Source organism: Anser cygnoides, chromosome 2 (assembly GCF_040182565.1).
Source record: "Anser cygnoides isolate HZ-2024a breed goose chromosome 2, Taihu_goose_T2T_genome, whole genome shotgun sequence".
In the NCBI taxonomy this organism is placed as follows: domain Eukaryota; kingdom Metazoa; phylum Chordata; class Aves; order Anseriformes; family Anatidae; genus Anser; species Anser cygnoides.
Window position 1 is genome coordinate 139,621,606 of NC_089874.1, and position 18,438 is coordinate 139,640,043.

Genomic DNA, 18,438 nt, shown 5'->3' on the forward strand with positions numbered 1-18,438 from the left:
TTCTGATGGCGGTCAAGTTGGTTTGAAAACTGGGGCAAAACTGATACTCCAGCAAGCTCTATGTGAGACAATCAGCTTGTTTGTTCACTAGCCAGCATAGGCAGTGTTCTCTAAGGAGCAGTGAGGAACGCCTGAACAGCATCAGAGCCTCCAGCCAACAGCTGTCTGCTGAGGGGACATCTGCCCATAACCTCAGAGGTGCATGGCCAGGTGTGATCCAGCAGGGAGCTGCTGGACACCTCTCCTCTTCCTTCCCACCAGCCTTGTTCTGCTTGGCTCCCTTACTACAGAGGGAGGTCATTCCCTGCACAGTGCCCAGCATCTCTGCCTGTTGCCACCACAGGCCTGCACAGCACCCTGTTGTATCTCCGGGTTCCATTCTGCAGCTCTGAACAGGAGAGAAGAGAGCCCTCTTCTGACCTGTGCGGCATGCCCAGCTGTATGGACCTGTATTCCCATCTAACTTCATCCACCTATGATTAAGCCAAATGTATTATGCCCAGCCCTAGTATTACAGCTGAGTGTTGTGTAGTGCCTATGCCCCGTAATTGTCCCTAGGCAAGACGCAGAAGTCAGGTCTCTAAAGTTTCCAAGGACAACTGAAAGCTGTATAAAGAAGCTCATTCCAAGACTCCTCACAAATTCTTTTCTTTCTGCAGAGATCCCAGGAACTCGTGGTGTTCTTGCCCGGAGCAGGAGTGGTACCAGATGGGATGTCCAACTTGAACCTCCCCTAAGGAGGAGTCAAAACATGCTGTTCCCTCGGGTCCTGTCGCTGTCCCCAGGGAGCAGAGCTCAGCGCCTGCCCCTCCGCTCCCCTCTCGTGAGGGAGCTGCAGGCCGCCATGAGGCCTCCCCTCGGCCTGCTCTGCTCTGGGCTGAACAAACCAAGGGACCTCAGCTGCTCCTCACACGTCTTGGCCTCTAGACCCTTCACCACTCTTGTAGCCATCCTTTGGCCGTTACCTAATAGTTTTAATTCCTTCTTATGTTGTGGTGCCCCAAACTGCACACAGTGCCTGAGGTGAGGCCGCGCAGCACAGAGCAGAGCAGGACAATCCCTTTCCTTGACTGACTGGCGATGCTGGGCCTGAGGCACCCCATGCTGACCCTCCTGGCTGCCAGGGCAAACTGATGACTCAAATTCCACTTGCTGTCAACCAGAACCCCGGATCCCTTTACACAGGGCTGCTCTCCAGCCTCTTGGCCCTCATCTGTATATACAGACAGGGCTGTCCTATCTCAGGTGCAGAATCCAGAACTTGGTCTTGTGGAAGGAGTAGAGGACTAAAAAGCCCACTCCATGCTGAGGGGATAGGCTCTCTTTCACAGGCTTTCTCTCATGTTACTTGTGTCACAGGATAACTTGCATTGATGTTGAAGTGAAGAGGATTTTGACAGGTAGACTGCAAGCTATGCTTGTGAAAGTGTGGTGTCATGTATCTGTTCATGACTGCAGCTCACGCCCTCTGCAACAAACATAGCAAATGAACCCTGGGCTTTCAGGTGAACTGAGGCATGCTTTCTCTTTAAACTGGCAACGAGATTGTGTACCAGCACAGCAAAAATTGCCTCTTCCAGTCTTCAGTCACATCTTGGTGAAGCGCTTCGGGATCTGACAGACCCAGATCTGAGGCACTCCTCTGCCTCCACATCAGTGCTGAGCTCCCCATCATCAGGACTGTTCAGGGGTTTTATGGAGCAGTTGAAAATCCTCAGTGACCAAAGGCTAATAGAGAAGGGAAAGTGGAAAATTGGATGTGATGGATTGGCAGAAACTACAAAGGATGAAAGTGTCTAAAAGCTAGCCGACTTTCTGTATTCAGGAGGGTGTACAGGATGGGGATATTTTTAGTGGAGTCAAAGTCTGAAAGCTAGAAGCCTGGCACCTTCAAAATGGAATGAATAAATAAATAAATAAACAAACACCTTGTACAGTCCTCTCAGTCTTCCTTGTCTGTGAGTTTCCATGACCATTCATAGTACTATTCTGTTACAATATTTTCACTCTGTGAGTTTTCAGGAGTTAAACTCCATTTTGACAAGATGCTAGGCACCTCCACTCCCTACATGGTTGATCTCAATGGGGATACTTTGAGTCTCAAGTTAGTGCACTACATTTGCCAGACCAACACTTGTCGGAGAACTTTCTTCTCGATTCAGTGTGAGTCCGCTGTACAAAACATTTCAGCTTTCATGATCATTCCACCTCAGTGCTGGTTTATTTCTCACAGTTCTTTAAATGATATAAATTAAAACCAGAATTTTTGGGGGGAATAGCATATTAATATCATTGGCCTATTGCTATTTCATTTACCTCACCAGATGCTTCAAAATGAAGGCTACATAAGAGTTGAGTACCTGTGATGGCTTCCTACAGCTTGCAGGTTTGTTACATGCATTACAAAGAATTTTTAAACACATTTATAGAATTAGAGATCAGGGTCAGGGCTTGGATATAGAATCATAGAATCATAGAATATCCCGAGTTGGAAGGGACCCTTAAGAATCATCGAGTCCAACTCCTACGTGTGTCCCTAAATTCCATCTAGTGGATCTTCAGCCAGATCATGTTAAAATCTGCTTTACAGCCAGTCACACGCACTCATGATTATGTTTAAGTCTGATCTTGAACAGCAAGGGAGGTGGTTGGCACTGCAGAAGTCTGAATGTCAGCCTGAAACAGATTGGCATGCAGTTCTGGTGTCTCTGTAGCTGTAAACCCCCTAAAAAATACATGTCAGATGGGTAAAGGCAAAAGAAACAGATCAAAATTCAGCACAAAATGGTTGCTGGTGGTCCCTGTGGTCCCTGCCTACATGAGGCTGAAAATGGCTTTCAGCAGGGGTTTATTTTCTTAATGCTAGGAGGGCTACAGCTGAAAGCCACTACATTTAATGTTAACATTGAGGCTAGAGACTTCATATTGTAGTGATTAGTAGCAGGAACTTCAGAGACGGTAGCGTGCAAACTAGCGGGAACATGTATATTGGGTGTAAGGAGACTGCAAGAACTGCAGGTCAGCTTTAAGTAATGGATTTTTTATTTTTTTATTTTTATTTATTTATATATTTTTAATGCATTTCCACTCTGGTTAGTTTCTGAAATACAAACAAAATCTCACAGGATTTAGGATCTCTCCTTCCTTTGTTTTTGGCTCACAAAAGTCTTTTGCCCTCCTTGACTGGTCTAAATTGGATTATATACAATATATAATCCGAAGTAGGAAGCAATGTCAACCACATTGATGCTTTGGTTTTGCTTGTTTAAAAATTGCATTTCCATTCTCAGGGTTCAGTTTACTCTCCTCTCTCACGCAAGTACCCCCTTGTCTCCAGGGAACTGCGTCCAAGCAAGGATGACACACATGAGAAAGCTTGTAGGACTGGGCCTTTAGTTGCTTAGATTTCTTTAGAAAAGCAGACAAAAATCCTAAATATTTAGCAGCAAATATTTTTTCTCTTGTAAAAGAAAAATAAACCAAAAGAAACATATCACTTAAAGTAAATTTCAGTGTTCATTTTTTATGCCAGAGCCAAACCCCAAGGAATCTGTGCAGATAAAAAAGAAACAGACATACACAGGACCAGGCTTAGATGTCAATCCTCATACTACTATTTCACATCTTGAATAAAAGTTGTTGTTATCCAAACTATTTTATTATGAAAGCAGCAATGGTACTTTGGCATGATATCATGCCTATAAATTTCCCTAGAAATGGATGCAGATTTTGAAATTACTAAATTTCTAATAATAGATGCAACATATTACATAGATTCAGGTGAGATATTTTTAGGGACAGTAGTGATTGGCATTGCTCCACATATCCCCATGGGATATTTTTTCAAGTGTTTTGGGGCCTCATGCAAGGAAAGAAAATGACTATTTTAATAGGATGGTGTGCCAAACCACTCTGAAAACCCTTGCTCAATTGCTCCATAGCCCTAAAGATACCTGAAGCTCATATATGCATTACTTGGAAAACATCAGGTTCTCTTGCTGTCAAAAACTCTACTGTGAGTGCCCAGGGTTACCCCATTAGCCAGATCTGAGCAGATCATATGTAAATACCATCCCCCAGGTACCTGGGATGGCTCAAGCCACTTGACCATCTCCTAACGCACGTTGACTGGAACAAAACTCTCTGAAGGGAGGACTCCCACTTTAAGCAGACGGAGAGGAGCAGCAGCTCTGTAAGACACTGTCTGGGTGAGCAGGGAACCCACCTGCACCGTGGAAGTGCAAAGGTGGGTTAGTGAGAACAAGGCATGTCCCAGAGTGTGGGAACTGGAGGAAGACACACACCCCAGAGCTTTGGGGCCACAATCCCAGATCTACCAGGGACATGATGGACGTGAGAAGGAATGTAACTCCGTAAGTGCCTTACTGTTAGGGCATCTTCTGCAAAAATGGGGCAAAGGCACGCTAGAGACCATGCCAAGGACTGTTTCTGTGGAAGTAAACAAGGGCTGTGCCTTGGTAATGGCATGGCCCACCCCCCTGTACATTGACGGGGGAAGGGACCCCTGCCAGTCCCTACAGAGAGGCTGTAACACCTTCTTGCAGGAGCCCCAGGACGGCAGCTAGCTCCTCCTTACTGCCACGTGAATGGGAGCAGGTTTTTAACACCCCTCATGTTTCCTCTTGGCCAACTCCTAGCAGCTATTTGTTGAGTAGATTTTCAAGCTGCTCCCTAAGCTGTGATCCTGAACTGTACTGTGTGGCAGACAGCTGTAGGCAGAGCCTAGAGGTGTAATAGGGGCTGCATTTCATTCGTGATCCAACAGCATGAACTACCTTTTTGCAGAAAGAAGTCAGCAGCAGCATTACTTGGGCCTCTGCAAACTCAAACAGTTGATGGACTCTTTAAATATCAGATCTCCTAAACTCATTAATACTGCATGTTCAGATATTTGACTGAATGGACAAATCATTAGATTTAATATTAACTGGGTTGTGTGTCTTTTTGTTTGGATAAATGATACGCTGAAAATCACCGTGCTTGCATGGAAGATGTTAGGGCATAAGTGATCTGCTGTACAACTAACTCCAGCCCACCACACCTGATCTCTACAGATATAAATGTAAACAGATTTAAATATTCCATTTAAAAAGCCTTGCCCAAACTGTACAGTGTTTATCCCATTATCAGCTGTAGGAATTCTGTTTCAATGTATAACCACCATAGGCTGTGCATGCACATGGGAAGTGTTCCCTGAAGGCATTGCTGGGAATTAGTCACTCTCATGGACAATTGTTTTATAAGTACAAGTGCCAAATGTTGGTCTTGGATTTTTCTAACAAATCTGGAAAATCACAAATCTTTGTCAAATTATGGTTTGTAATAAGTCTGAAGTGGTTTAATCAAGATTCCTTCATGGACTCAACCACAAGCCACTTCAGGCCCTTGTTCTGGAGCTGGAGCTGCAGCTGTGGTCAGTGAGACCCCGAGTCTCCTTGGTATCAATTAAGTTAAAGTTGCCAGAGGCAGATATGTGCCCAGAGAAAGTGGGAGAGGAGAAAACTGGCTGGGCAAGGCTCTGTTGCTCTCAGGGATTCCCCAACTACCTCAGGCAGGGCAGCAAAAAAACAAAAACATTCCCACCCTCCATGGAAAGGAAAGCAGATGGACATTCTCCTTCAAAGTAATATGCACAATTAATAAGTGACATAAAATTAGCCACAACAGGAATTTGATGAGGATGGTGATGTGTGGTAAAGCTTTACAAATGCCTTTTGGTGGTCAGGCTTGGAGTTGTGCATGTTGACCCCAGCTCCTGAAAATGCAATACCCTGCACAGAAATACTGAAAGCCCTCATGGCTTGGGAGTGCCTGTTGGGAGGCAGCATCTTCCAAATGCCTAAGCTCTGAAATGAGGGGTGGTATGAGAATGTCAGCTTTCGCTTAGAGGAAAAACATAGCATCAGAATGACAGGAAAAGAATTCTAAAAGTGGACCACTGAAGCCTGCACGCCAGAAAACCAAACCAAACAAACTTGATTTTATTTTAATTTTTAAATCAAACCAGTTTTGTGAATGTTTCAGTTATATGGCTTGGCAAAGCTGCAATACTGTTTACCCGTGAGTATGCAGGTCCTGAGTTCAGCTGCAGCCTTCCAGCTGAGGCTGTATCCCATGGCCAGCAGCAAGACTGTGCTGGTGCTGAGGATGCCGTGTAACCCAGACCTCTGGTTACTGGCGGAGGTGAGTCAGCCAGAGCTGCTGCAGCCGAATCTGCAAGGGCTCCCTGCAGTGAGGAGGTGCACGGAGCTTGGCCTCATCCTGAAAAGCAAACGCAAGTTCATTCTCATCTCTCATTCTTGGATTTCATCATCCTGTAAGACCTCTGAGGGATGCTAGGTCCATCGGGACTCTCAATGTATGGACACTTTGGTAAGTGGCTACCACGAGCAAGAAGGCTCTTGCCATAGTTAAAAAAGATCCATTACCACTAATGGCCATAAGTGTTTGGAAAGATGAGGGGGACAGGAAGGGACCTCTGAAACTGTTGTTTGAGCTTTCTTTATGCACTGTACTGCAAAAAAAAAAAAAAAAAAAAAAAAAAAGTAAAGTAAAATGAAATAAAAGAAGATACAAAGGCAATCTATCCCTCTTCAAAGTCATTTTAACAACTCCCCCAGGTGAGCACTGCTGTCAGGTCTTTACCAGTTTACTCAGAGCTTTGCTGCAAGTGTGTTTTTTTGTTTTGTTTTGTTTTGTTTTTAATTTGTCAGATTTTTGTCAGTTTGCTGTGTTACTAGAGTGCTCTCCATGACTTATACAGCTGTATTCTTAGATTCCGCTGTTTTCTCAAGGTTTTTGTGATCTTCCTCTGCTCTTAATACAGCAGTGACACATTATATGCAAATGACAGTGCCGTGTGTTCTGTGTATCCTTACTGTATACAGCCCAACCAACAGATGTTTTTAAACCACAGCATATAACGTATATTCAATTCATGCAAGAGGACCCTGAAGTCATACATACTTTGTTTTGATTCAGAAGTTGCCTGTGTTTGAATAGTGTAATCGCTGTTTTGGAAAGATCTTCCAGCTACTAAATAGCTGGTATTACTGTGGACAAGTAGGAAATGCTTCGATTACCATCTTAGAGTAGATGGCTAACAGTGACAGTGTTAAAATAATGTCATATCGATGGCACCGTAGCCCAAGTAGCCTGCTGTACACATGAGCAACTGTTAGTATAAGTAACCTGTGTTTGCATCCACCTTCCAAAATAATGCCTCTTTTTTTTTTTTTTTTTGTCCTGATGTTATTCAAGACATAAGGAAATAAAGAAAGGCAAAGAGACCTTCCCCGGAAGGCAGAAGAAAGGAATATAGGCAACAAGAAAGGAAAAACAACTGCTGAATAAAGCAGAGGCATTGCCTACTTCAAAGAAAGAAAACAAAATATTGTAAAAGGTGTATGTAACAGAGAATTTATGTCCATTTTGTGTTTGTGGATGCTATAGGCTTGCAGATGCTGAGTCTGCATGGCCACTGAAGCATACATACTACAGCTGGTCCTGGAGGATACTCCGTACCTCTGCTTTGCTATGCATGGGTGTGTGTGTGCAGCCCATAAAGAGAGGGATAAGCCTGTTAAGAGGACAGAATCTCCTTGTCTGGGTTGCTGAGTGCTGAACTTCACCTTCACCCCACCAAGTTACCACTTTGCTAACATCATCATGATTCAGGAATTTAGGATGCCTGGAAGTTAGTAGAGGTAGGCATCCCTGAACAAAGTGCCCTGAATCATCCCATGAAAGATCTATTGACTCTACATGTGGCTTGGACGTTTAGTTCAGTACTTATGTTACCAACAGGCACAGATTTGCTGTCAGAGTGAAGATGGTTCTCAATGCTACCTTGAGACTCTTTATCAGCCCCCATGGGCTGCAGTGTCCTTGCTGTGACATGATGCTAATGCAGGCGCAGTATATATACTGATATGCTGATATTTATGTGTGCAGGGCAAATTGGTGCTTAAAAAGCAACCCAGATTCTAATATTTCCTAAATTTCAGATACTTGACATTACAGTCTTAATACTTCCAAACTATTTTATGTGCAGTACAGATACTGCGAAGACACAGGTTTTATCCACATGGCTGTGCAGTGTTCCAGAAAGGATACAGATTTCAAAAAATGTCAAAATGAACAGAGGAAACATCAGAGGTTAATTTGATGGAAGATTCAGTTTCAGAGCAGCGTGAATTCCAGTCTAGCTGAATTAATAGCCATTTTGTCTTCCTTGGATTGCTTTGACCTGGTAACTTATTCTGTAAGAGTTTGTTATTCTATAAACCTTTGTTCATCATTGTCTTTGAAATTTTATTTCTTCACTTCTAATTGAATTCAGTTTTATTGCTGTAAGAAAAAAAAAAAAAACCCTCAACACTTAGCACCAGTCAAAGAGAATTCATTTTCCAGTAACTCAGAACACTCTCTTTGAAGGTAAGCTCACTTTGCCAAATCTTTGAAGTTTGCCATATGTACCAATCCTGCTGCCAAATGCAGTGATGTGATTACAGACGCACAGCTTTTGGCAAATTTTCACTAAGACTTTGTCTTGATCAGAGGTGTCTAAAGCTCGCCAGAAGTGTACAGAAACACGTAGACTGCTAATGGGTCAAGTTCCTAATGGGAGGACTGGGAATTATCTGAGAATACATATTTCCAAAGGATGAAAAAGTTTTCATTTAGCCTTAAATAGAAGAAGGCAAATCCAACAGACCGTGCTGATCCAGCATAACTGGATTCTCACATCTCTTCCTAAAGATGGTTCTTCAGCATCCTTCTGCTTCCAGTTTGGGCATGGATGCTCCCACAGGCAGCTCTGATGGGGATTTGGTGTCAGGAATAACTGCTCACTGAATTCCGTTTTCACCTACAAGTCTCTGTACAGAAATATCCATGCCTCCTGTTCACGTAATGGCTTAGATACTGGCTGCCGAAATGCATTGTCTGTTGGTTTGTTTAATTTTGAGACAGAATTGACTAATTAACCAAAATCCATCTGGATAAAATCCAGCTGGTCCAATGCCTTGAAGCTTCTGCAGAGCAAAGGATAGGTGGACTGTTTCGGGAAGACCCCAAAACTTTTCTCTCCAGTGAAAAAGAAGAACTCTTCTCTAGCTCTGGATAGGTCGACCCAGCCGGGCCATCTGGGTCTCTGAGTCTCAGTGCCGGGGAGTTCTGGTGCCTTCTGGTAAACTCCTGCTTGTGCCAAGTCACAAAAAGATGAAACCTGAGTTTGGGTGATTCCAGGATGAAAATGGTGGCTGCGATGTCCCCTGCCTCAGTGTCCCCTCCTGTAAATGATGCTGACAACACTTAGTAGGAGTTAGGCTGCTCAGCACGCTCAGTGCTGGTTGGATCTGCTGAGATCTTTACACAGGTGGTTAATCGTTTCATACAACATCACGCTTCAACAATTAAGTTAATGAAAGAAGTAATTAATTAGCAATTTCCAATAAACTGCATGGGGGGAAAGGGTGTATATTTTAGCATTATTGTACAGATAACATGTGTGAAATTAAGGAAACTGCTAGACTTTCTGCACATGGTAAGTAGTGAGTCCTGGCTTTGTATTTCTAGTGACACGTCCTGTCCAGCACAAATATTTCTCTTCTCAGGCTGGCTTCTCCTCCTCCTCTCTTAATTCCCTGAGGAAGAACAGCAAAATTTTCTGCATGATTTTTGCCACCTCTCCTTGGCAGTCTCCCCTCCTGCCTGGCAGGAAACTGAACATGGATTCTGCTACCTGAGAGTCCCTGCAAGTGTGAGCAACAGCCGTAGCAGCAAGTCACCCAAAGTGGCAGGCACACGTGCCAGATGGGTGAGGCACAGATTGAGTCACGGGTCTTGGGATGAGGATTATTTCCCCAAAATGGGCATGTGTCAGCAGTGTTCAAGAAAACCAATCTCCTTTCCAACCAGCTTACCTTGCAGCTGACGGTCATGTTATTTTCTAGGGCTGGAATATGGGAACCTCGCCTTACAGCTGCAAAAGCCAGACAAAAGAGTGAGCTCTGTAGGAAGGGCAGGTGACTGTGCGGAGCTGGTCCAGCTCGTGTAGCCCTGCAGAGCCACCAGCAACAGCAAAGGCTGGCTCTGGTGGGAATCATCACTAATATGGTGCATGTTGATGTCTCTCTCCAGACCCTAAAGGGGTAAAGGAAAGGCAGATGATCGGTCTGGGCACAGGAAAATATTACTTCTACTGTGTTGGATGGCTGTTTGTTTCCAGCTAACGGCCATGCACTTCCCGCATAGTCCCTGTCACTGCCATGCCCACTTTCTGCTTTGGTGACCAGGGGATGAATGCAGTGAAGGACTAAAATCCAATATAAACTTAGTGCTTCAGGCTAGTTTTATGGGCAGTCAGCTCACTGCTGAGCAGGTCCTGTGGAAATCTATCTGAAAAGGAGACACTGCAGGTAGGAGCAGGTCTCAAATTCAGTTCTCCAGACTCCTTCCTCTGACCTCAGGCCCTAACCTCATAGTCCATCATTGAAGAAATGAGAGCAAGTGTTCTCCATTTCTCCAGGGCAAGTTGATGATGCACCTACCAGCTTTGTAGCAAGTGCATTGAGTTAGACAAGGAGAAGAGAGGTGTTCAGAGACCCCCTCTGGGATATAACCCTCGGTTTGCTAAAATAGCCCCCTGTAAGTCAGTGCTTTCTCAACCATGTTTAGGTTCCCATGTTTAGGGAAAGCTGTGTATAAACAGAAATGGCAACACTGAGCTGTCAGAGAGCGCAGTCACTCAGGATCCTATATTCTTCTCTGTTTTTGTATCTTCTCCAGTGCTATAATTCAAAAAACCTGGGTGGTTATTAGGGCAGGTATGAGAAGCCAAGGCCATTCCAGTCTTGGCTGGTGATCTCCAGCAGCACAGTCCTGGGTTTGCCCTCCTCATCTGTTGAACATCTGAAGTCAGCATGAGGTATCCACTAAACTCTTTTCTAGCAATACAATGAACCTCTTTGAATTCTGCTCTAAGTCCCATTCTGAGTGTATGTATCCTTTTAAAGAGATATCTCCCCTTAAAAAAGTGAACTGGCTTGGCTGCAAAATCCAGCTAGGAAAGTTTCCAGTCAGTGATCTCCATGTCCACCTCCTCCTGGAACAGACATCACTCCCTTGCGCTTCCCAAGGAAGCGTCAGGAGATGCTGCACCTTGCAGGAAGTGCAAGGGTCTGCTTCCTCAGGCTGCCTGAATTGAGGGACTGAGCGTCAAGTGCATCTTCTGACCCATCAGCATCCAGATGTGCAACCTGGCCAGATGTGTCACTGCTCCCTTCTGCCCACACACCTCATTTCATTTCTGCACCCTCAGGCTGGGGCACATCCAGGTCATGCATTGGTGCTGGGATGGGACAGAGCCAGGAACTGCCTGGTCCATCAGCTTAGACATGGCCTAATTTATCAACATTTTGTGTGCTACACAGTTTTCTAAGAAAAATATCACTATTAATTAGAAAGTTTATCTTTAAATCAACAAGAAGTTCAATTAGGTAGTGCTAATGGCTAGAAGCTGATACCCTCCACTGGTCACTCTTTGTCTTTGAGACCTCAAGCATGCACAAGAGGCATGACTCTCAGCGCTGTCAGCTCTTGAGTTCATCAGGACACTGAGGGTTTTTTTCCGTTCTGAACCTCACCTATTCCTATCCACCAGCTTCAGCAGCACCCAGATCTGCTCTTGGCAGGAGCTTGTCCCCAGGCTCAGGTTTGCCAATAAGTCCATCAATGCTGAGCACTTCATCTCAGCACTTCATTTCAGATTAGAATGTGAGGAAATGTACTCAAGTTGCAACAGGAGAGGTTTAGAATTGATATCAGGAAGAATTTTTTTCCCAGAAAGAGTGGTTAGGCATTGAAACATGATGTCCAGTGAAGTGGTGGTCTCCATCCCAAGAGGTATTTAAGAGACACATGGACGTGGCACTTAGGCACATGTTTTAGTGGTGGGCTTGGTAGTGTTAGATGATGGTTGGACTTGATGATCTTATGGGTCTTTCCAACCTAAATGATTCTATGATTCTATGATTCTATCAACTGCAATGAGTCTACAAGAAAAAGCAGCACCAGAAGCAGAAACCAAAATTATGTCTTGCTGTTCTTTTTCCTTTTGAGTGATTTTGGGGTCTTTTTATACCTTCAAGGAAATAAGACAATCAAAAAACTAGGTCCTTGCTCTTTTTTTTTTTTTTTTAAATTCCTTTTCTCTCAGAATCATCCTTTCAAAACCTATCCAAATTACTCTCAAGCCAGGAGTTTTCCCAGACATACTTTAGAGCTAAAAGGACAGAGAACAGTTCTTCCATTTCAAGCCTTATTTAGGCATTTACATGTGGATTTTTGAATTGTTTTCATTTCTTTTTCTATAGCATTAGTAAGACATAGTTCCCAGTGCTTGATATGGTGAAAGCAGACTGTCAATGGCTTGACACAGCACCCAAGATCATTTTTAACCATCTGACACTTTGACACTCAGTGGTTCAAATTGTTCAGCAGGCTTCAGCATTATGTAGCAATGGGCTCTAAAGCTTTGAGTCCTACTGGGAAAATTCAACAGAGCAGATTATTTCAATGCCAAATCTTCATATCAAACTGGGAGGGAAGACAGGATGGGAAGATGAGAAAAACAGACACCCTGATCCAACCTAGATTAGCTTGTCCCAGTCCATACTGTATCACAAACCCCATCTAAAAAATTGGAGGTAGTTGAAGACCTCAATTCTTCAGACATTCCTGCTCCCTTTTTTTCCTCTCTGACTCCTACCCAGGTAAGAGAAAGACCAGGAGGGCTAGGAGTGTTGGAGGCAATCCTTTGCAAAGTCTCTGAGACATTTCTAGGCTACCTAATCTTTGCAAAGTGGTCATGGGGCAGATCAGAGCCTGCAGTCCTGCAGGACTCATTATAACCCATACTCCAGCCTGGACCATTATTTGTCTGTGGGGCCAATAAAACCCAGTGTCTAACAGCAAAGTGAAGATATAAAATGAAACCTGAACAGCAGCACAGAACAAACTGGTTCCCAGCACACATTTCCAAACTCTTTTTTCGGTCAGCTGATCCTTAAAAAATGCTGTGTTTGCCTTTCTGCACATCCAGTCATTTAAAATATTATAATAGGAGATACTTTTGGATTGCAGCTCCTTTTGGAATCAAATCAAACCTCTTTGCTATTTAAAAATAAATGCCAAAGTGTTTCAAAGACATTTATAATATTATGTCCAGTGGAGATGTACTACACTTTTCAAGATGCCTAGTTTGTACTGACAACAGTTTGAATATATTTATGTTGTCCCATCAAAAACTCAGTAGTTTCGACTTTCAAGAGGATGTTTTTTAAACATCTTGGGTAAATGTAGAATTTGACTTTCTGCCCGGGACACCCTGAGAGCTACTCCTTACAAAAAAGGAGGGAAAAAAGCAACTAATAGGATAATAAATCCCAACATTTTTCTCTAAACAAGAGTTGTTTTAGTTAAACTAGCATTTGCTCCATTTATAATAGCGCCCTATGTTTCTTTAGGCTATTGTATTTAATAAAAAACTTTGGACTCATCCATCATTATGCACACTTTACTGATTTCACTTTAAACATCACTGGCTAAAACTTCCATTTATCAAGCCTGTTTTGCCTAGCAGTTGTGGACTAATTTATTTTCACTTTGAAAGATTTGGTATCTCTGCATTACAGTGAACGTAGTGTTTGTCAGAGGCTCGCAATGTGGGGAATGAGTCTTGGTGAAATCAGTGTGTCCATCCACAGCATGCCAACACAAATTGCTGCCCCTTAGGAGGACCAGCTGAAGTTGGAGGAGGGAGCCTGGGGGGATGCTGTGTTGGAGGACCAATGCTGCTCTGCACTGCACCATGCACAGGCAGGGCACAGAGGAGACAGGAATGTACAGGGAGAGATGGAAAAGACTCACATGTGGCATCCAAGGGCTGTAAGGAACAAACATCAAGCACAGGTAGGTATCAGGGCCAGCAAACAGTAAGGAATTTTGCCAAGCACAAAGATTTTTTGGGCTTCTGCTAGCCTGAATGATGCCCTGATTTTCCCCTGTGCCCTTATGGGCTCATCCTTCCCTTCTGTCTCTACAACATGGTTTCTACATCAGCAGATAACATAAACTCCAGTGAGAAAACACATGAAAGGAAGACACTTCAGAAAGCTTCCTCTAGGTTTGTTCCATCAAGAACAGGACATGGGCCAGAAAGAAATCCCTGCTTTTGGCAGCCCAAAACAGAGCCCCATGCTCCCTTTCTCCTCATCATGCTGAGCAGAGAGCAGACGATGACCAAAACCAGGGCTGCAATGGAGTGGAAGTAGGGACAGGAAAGAGAAGTAGACTATCCCTGCAGGAGACTAAGGAGTTAGTTTGCTTTTCCCCAGTACATTCAAGAAGAGTGCACATTCATGATGTGCACATTCATGTGCACATGCTACTGTGCATGATGTGCACAGTAGTGTCTGGCTGTGCAGCCTTTCCATGTCATCTACTGCAGGCTGCAAAACTTCAGAAATTTCATTTGACCCAGCACTGTAAAAAAAAAAAAAAAAAAAAAAATCTATTTTGCATAAAGCCAGCATTGACCAGCTTACAACTCTGCATCACTCCAAAATTACTACTTCTCATATTTAGCTTTTTTTTTTTTACCCCACATTTGAATTAAGTTGGCCCAAGCATTTAAAATATCTTCTGAAAAAAAACACAGAATAGTTACATGTGAGAGGAAACCATCTCAACGTTAATCAGGGTCTACAGATTTACTCTGCAAAATCCTTTGTTAAAAACAGTAATTTTTAGCAACACCAGCAGCCACTTATCAGGTTTCCAATGCATCGCACCCCTCCAGGAGCTTTTTTTTTTTTTGTCTTTTCTTTTCTTGGAGGGGACTTCTCTGCATTGCCCTTGGCTCTGTCAGTGCCCCCACCAAGACCCTGGGCACGTCACTCAACCTTGTTGTTCTCCCATCCATAGAACAGGCACTCTAACATGAGTGTCATCCTCAGACCTGTCCCATGGACCAGTGGTATAGTGTTTGGAAAACACATCACAGGTGTAAAGTACTCTGTGCAGGCCAGGTACTACTGGGTGTCCTTCTTCACCATCATCTTTCAAGAAAGTCTGAACAGCAGAGCACCTAGCCCCAGATACCTGTTTGTTTGCTTGTTTGTTGCAGTGTTCTATTTTTTACTGCATTTGGTGCAGGTCTGAGGACAAGGACATCTTTTTTGTGCTAGCATGAGAGAGGCAAAGAAAAGAGGGGCAATGGAGAGGAAGGTTGATGTCTCCTTGCTTCAATGTTTTGGGGTTCTGGTCTGTTTTCACCAGTTCATTGCTGCTGTCTGATGCAGGGAGGGAACAGGCAACAAACAGGAAAACAAATGTTTGTCTTCAGAGGATGATGACTATAGCAGTTATATTTTCTGCCTAATATTTTGCTGGGAAGCTTTGTCCATGGAGAAAGAAAGGCACAAAACATCTTCTGGATTTGAACAAGAAGGGAGATCCTGATAGCTTGTTATGCACCCTCTGGTTAGCAGATTCTCATGGGCAGATGCAGAGGGCTACAATCAGTGACTATGGAAAAAAATAAAAATAAATAGTAAAACCTTATTCTGAGGAGAAGAACCCTTTGGCCCTTCTCAGTCGGCAGCTAGGATATACACAGAAATAGGAAGACCTACATCTCCAGCACAGGAGTAAATCCAGTATTTAGTAAGCGGTGTTATGCCAAGTATTACTATTAGTGTGTAATGCTTCTTTTTTTTTTCCTTTTTTCTTTTTTCCAAATACCACTAATATTGTGGCCTTGTGATAATGACATCAAAAGGTTAAAGATGCGTAGAATTAGGAGAAGATTTAACTACTTTGGTTTAAAATACAAAGTGTTAATACATAACTATTGGTTTAACTTTGGCAATTTTCCTGGAGATCCCTTTCTTTTTTGCTCAGTGACAAAAAGAAAAAGGTAAATAGGGTTGTGTGAACTTCTCTCTCTCTCTCTCTCTCTCTTCTTCCATTACAGTTTTCCTCTCTAATAGGTCCCATTTTATTCTCTGCCTCTTTCTAATAACTAAATAGCCACTATCCTTTAAAATCTCTCTATTCCTTCTGTTTTTGTTACTTGTTTCAGCCAAGTCAGCCATCTGGCAGAAGAAGGGGTGACCAGAAGTGAATGTGAAATCCTACACCCTTGGTTTAGTTGCATTCTTATACTTCAGCATTATTTTCCATTACTTTCCTTTTGCGTCCCAACATTTGGTTTGGACTCCCCACCTAGGCTGCCTGCTCAAAGGAGGTGTTTATTGAGCTGTCCACCATGGTGCTAGGACTGTTTTTTGGAGTGGCTGCAGCTGATTTAGGACCCTATCATGGGTCTGAAAGGTTTAATATATTTGTCTCCGGCATGCATTTTTCTGCCTTTGTCTACCTGGAGTTTTACTTCTCAGTGAGTTGACCGATGACTGAGCTTTGCAAGTTCCTCCCAAATATCAGCCAACCTACCTATCGGTTGCCCAGTTTCCTTCACTTTTGCCCTTTTCCCAGGGCATTAATGAATCTGATAAATCATATCGTAACCAGTTTGGCAAAGTGGTTAAACATAGGCTTGTTAGCTCTGTTCAGAGGAATGCCTGAGTGCATGTTTGGCCCTGGACCAATTCATACAGTGGGACTTAAGCACATGCTTAAAGCTAAGCACATGCGTAAGTGTTCTGCTGAACAGAACTGGGGTTGCATGGTGGGCTTCATTAGCACAAACCTCTTGTGTTGTCCACCTTACCATCATGTTAAAAGCTTAATTCTTTGCTTTTCATTTTTCAAGTTCCATTGCTTCTTCCATAGTACTATCTCTGTCTTAACATCAATACTGCTGTGTTTCCAGAACAATGGCTTGCATAAGCAGTCTTGAACAATCTTCTCAAAAAAGATCTGCTCTAATCTTTACTTTTTTCTAGTCTTTACATTTCTAGTTTTTACTTTGTCTGTGAGCCCAGAGAAGCAGAGCATTCAGAAACATGATCACCATGTGAATCCACAAGAAACAAATCTGAACAATTGAAAACAGAAAAGTTTATTATTCAAATCACTCATATTTTAAATGCTTTTTAGACAGTGTTTTTCATTCCAGTTTCTAATGAATGGATGTTGGTGTATCCATACTGGATATAGATTGCAAAATGGTTATTGTTGTTTAAACTCCAAAAAGCTGTGTACCTTTTGGAAGAACTTCTCCTGAGCATGCCAAGGCATCCATAGTATTGCCAGAGCAGGCTCAGCTGATGCCCCTCAGCCCTTTCTAAAGTAAAATAAATGAGGAGATAGGAAACTTCTCCCTTTGAGAGGGCTCTTTTTGCATGTCACTACATTTTATAAAGCTCAAAAAAACACACACAAAAAAACCCCTGCAATTTCTGTTTAATCCCTTGCCAACCAATACACATATTATTGAGAAGCTCATTGGTTTTATTGATTGCCCAGCATATCTGTGAGGTTGGAGAGGTAGTGTTTCTTAAAAAATGCTGCTGTAAAGGCAGTGCTGTTGAGCTACTTCTCTCATGAATGCCTGAATTTTTGGCTCATACACACATGAACACTCTCTGTTAGTTCAATGCAGGATGCTGGTAACAGCAGGGCAAGTCCATGCCTGAGGTCAATATCCCTTCTAAGTCACTTTTGCTACATCAGTTTTGTCTGGTTTTCACCCTGTGATAGAATGGCAGCAATAAAAGAAAATGCTTGCATGGTTTCAGCTTGGGTTTTCATTTGAAATCCAAAAGGCAGTGCTTTCATGAGCCTTTCAGTCAAGCCTGGGGGGCCTCTAGCTGAAGCTGTTTATTGTGCCTGTGACTTGGGTATTTACACGGTTGTGACTGTGAAACAGAGATGGCGATATTTTGGATATTGGTTCTGTATGGGGGAATTCCTCCCTAAAGCCAAAGAGTCATATCAAGGGGAGCTGCTCAGAAAAGAGAGATTTCTACATCTGGCAATATTGGATTTCATGTCTGTAAAGCAAAAATGATATTATGCACATAACAAAACATAAACACGTTGTAAAATGCATTCAGCCCAGATTCCAAACACATTGAACACTGCATGATTTAATGATGGATAAACTCAGAAAAATATCCCAGTGGGGGGAACTACAGACTCCAGAATGACAGCTGCTATCATTCCAAAACAAGTAATTGTTTATAAATGAATATTTTTCATGATAAATTATTGAATTACATGAAAATCAGATGACTGCCTGCTGCCAAATTTGTTTTCAGTTTCACAAGACAGAATGGAATGTGCTGCAGACGGTAAGTGAAATTAAAAGCTGCTGGTCTTTTCCCACAAAGGGCTGATATTTTCCCTTAGACATTCCCAGTATCTCATAAACCTGCAAAATAGTGGTCC

At 43.0% G+C, this 18,438-nt stretch overlaps 1 long non-coding RNA gene across 2 annotated transcripts in view; it reads left to right on the forward strand.

The window, feature by feature from the left end:
- The window catches only part of LOC136789783 (uncharacterized), a 96,573-nt gene extending 87,492 nt beyond the window's left edge, over positions 1–9,081 (forward strand). For both annotated transcript variants that reach the window (XR_010828726.1, XR_010828727.1), the window contains one exon: positions 660–9,081. This is a non-coding gene — a long non-coding RNA (uncharacterized lncRNA). The remainder of the gene's footprint in view (positions 1–659) is intronic.
- The last annotated feature ends 9,357 nt before the right edge of the window (positions 9,082–18,438 follow it).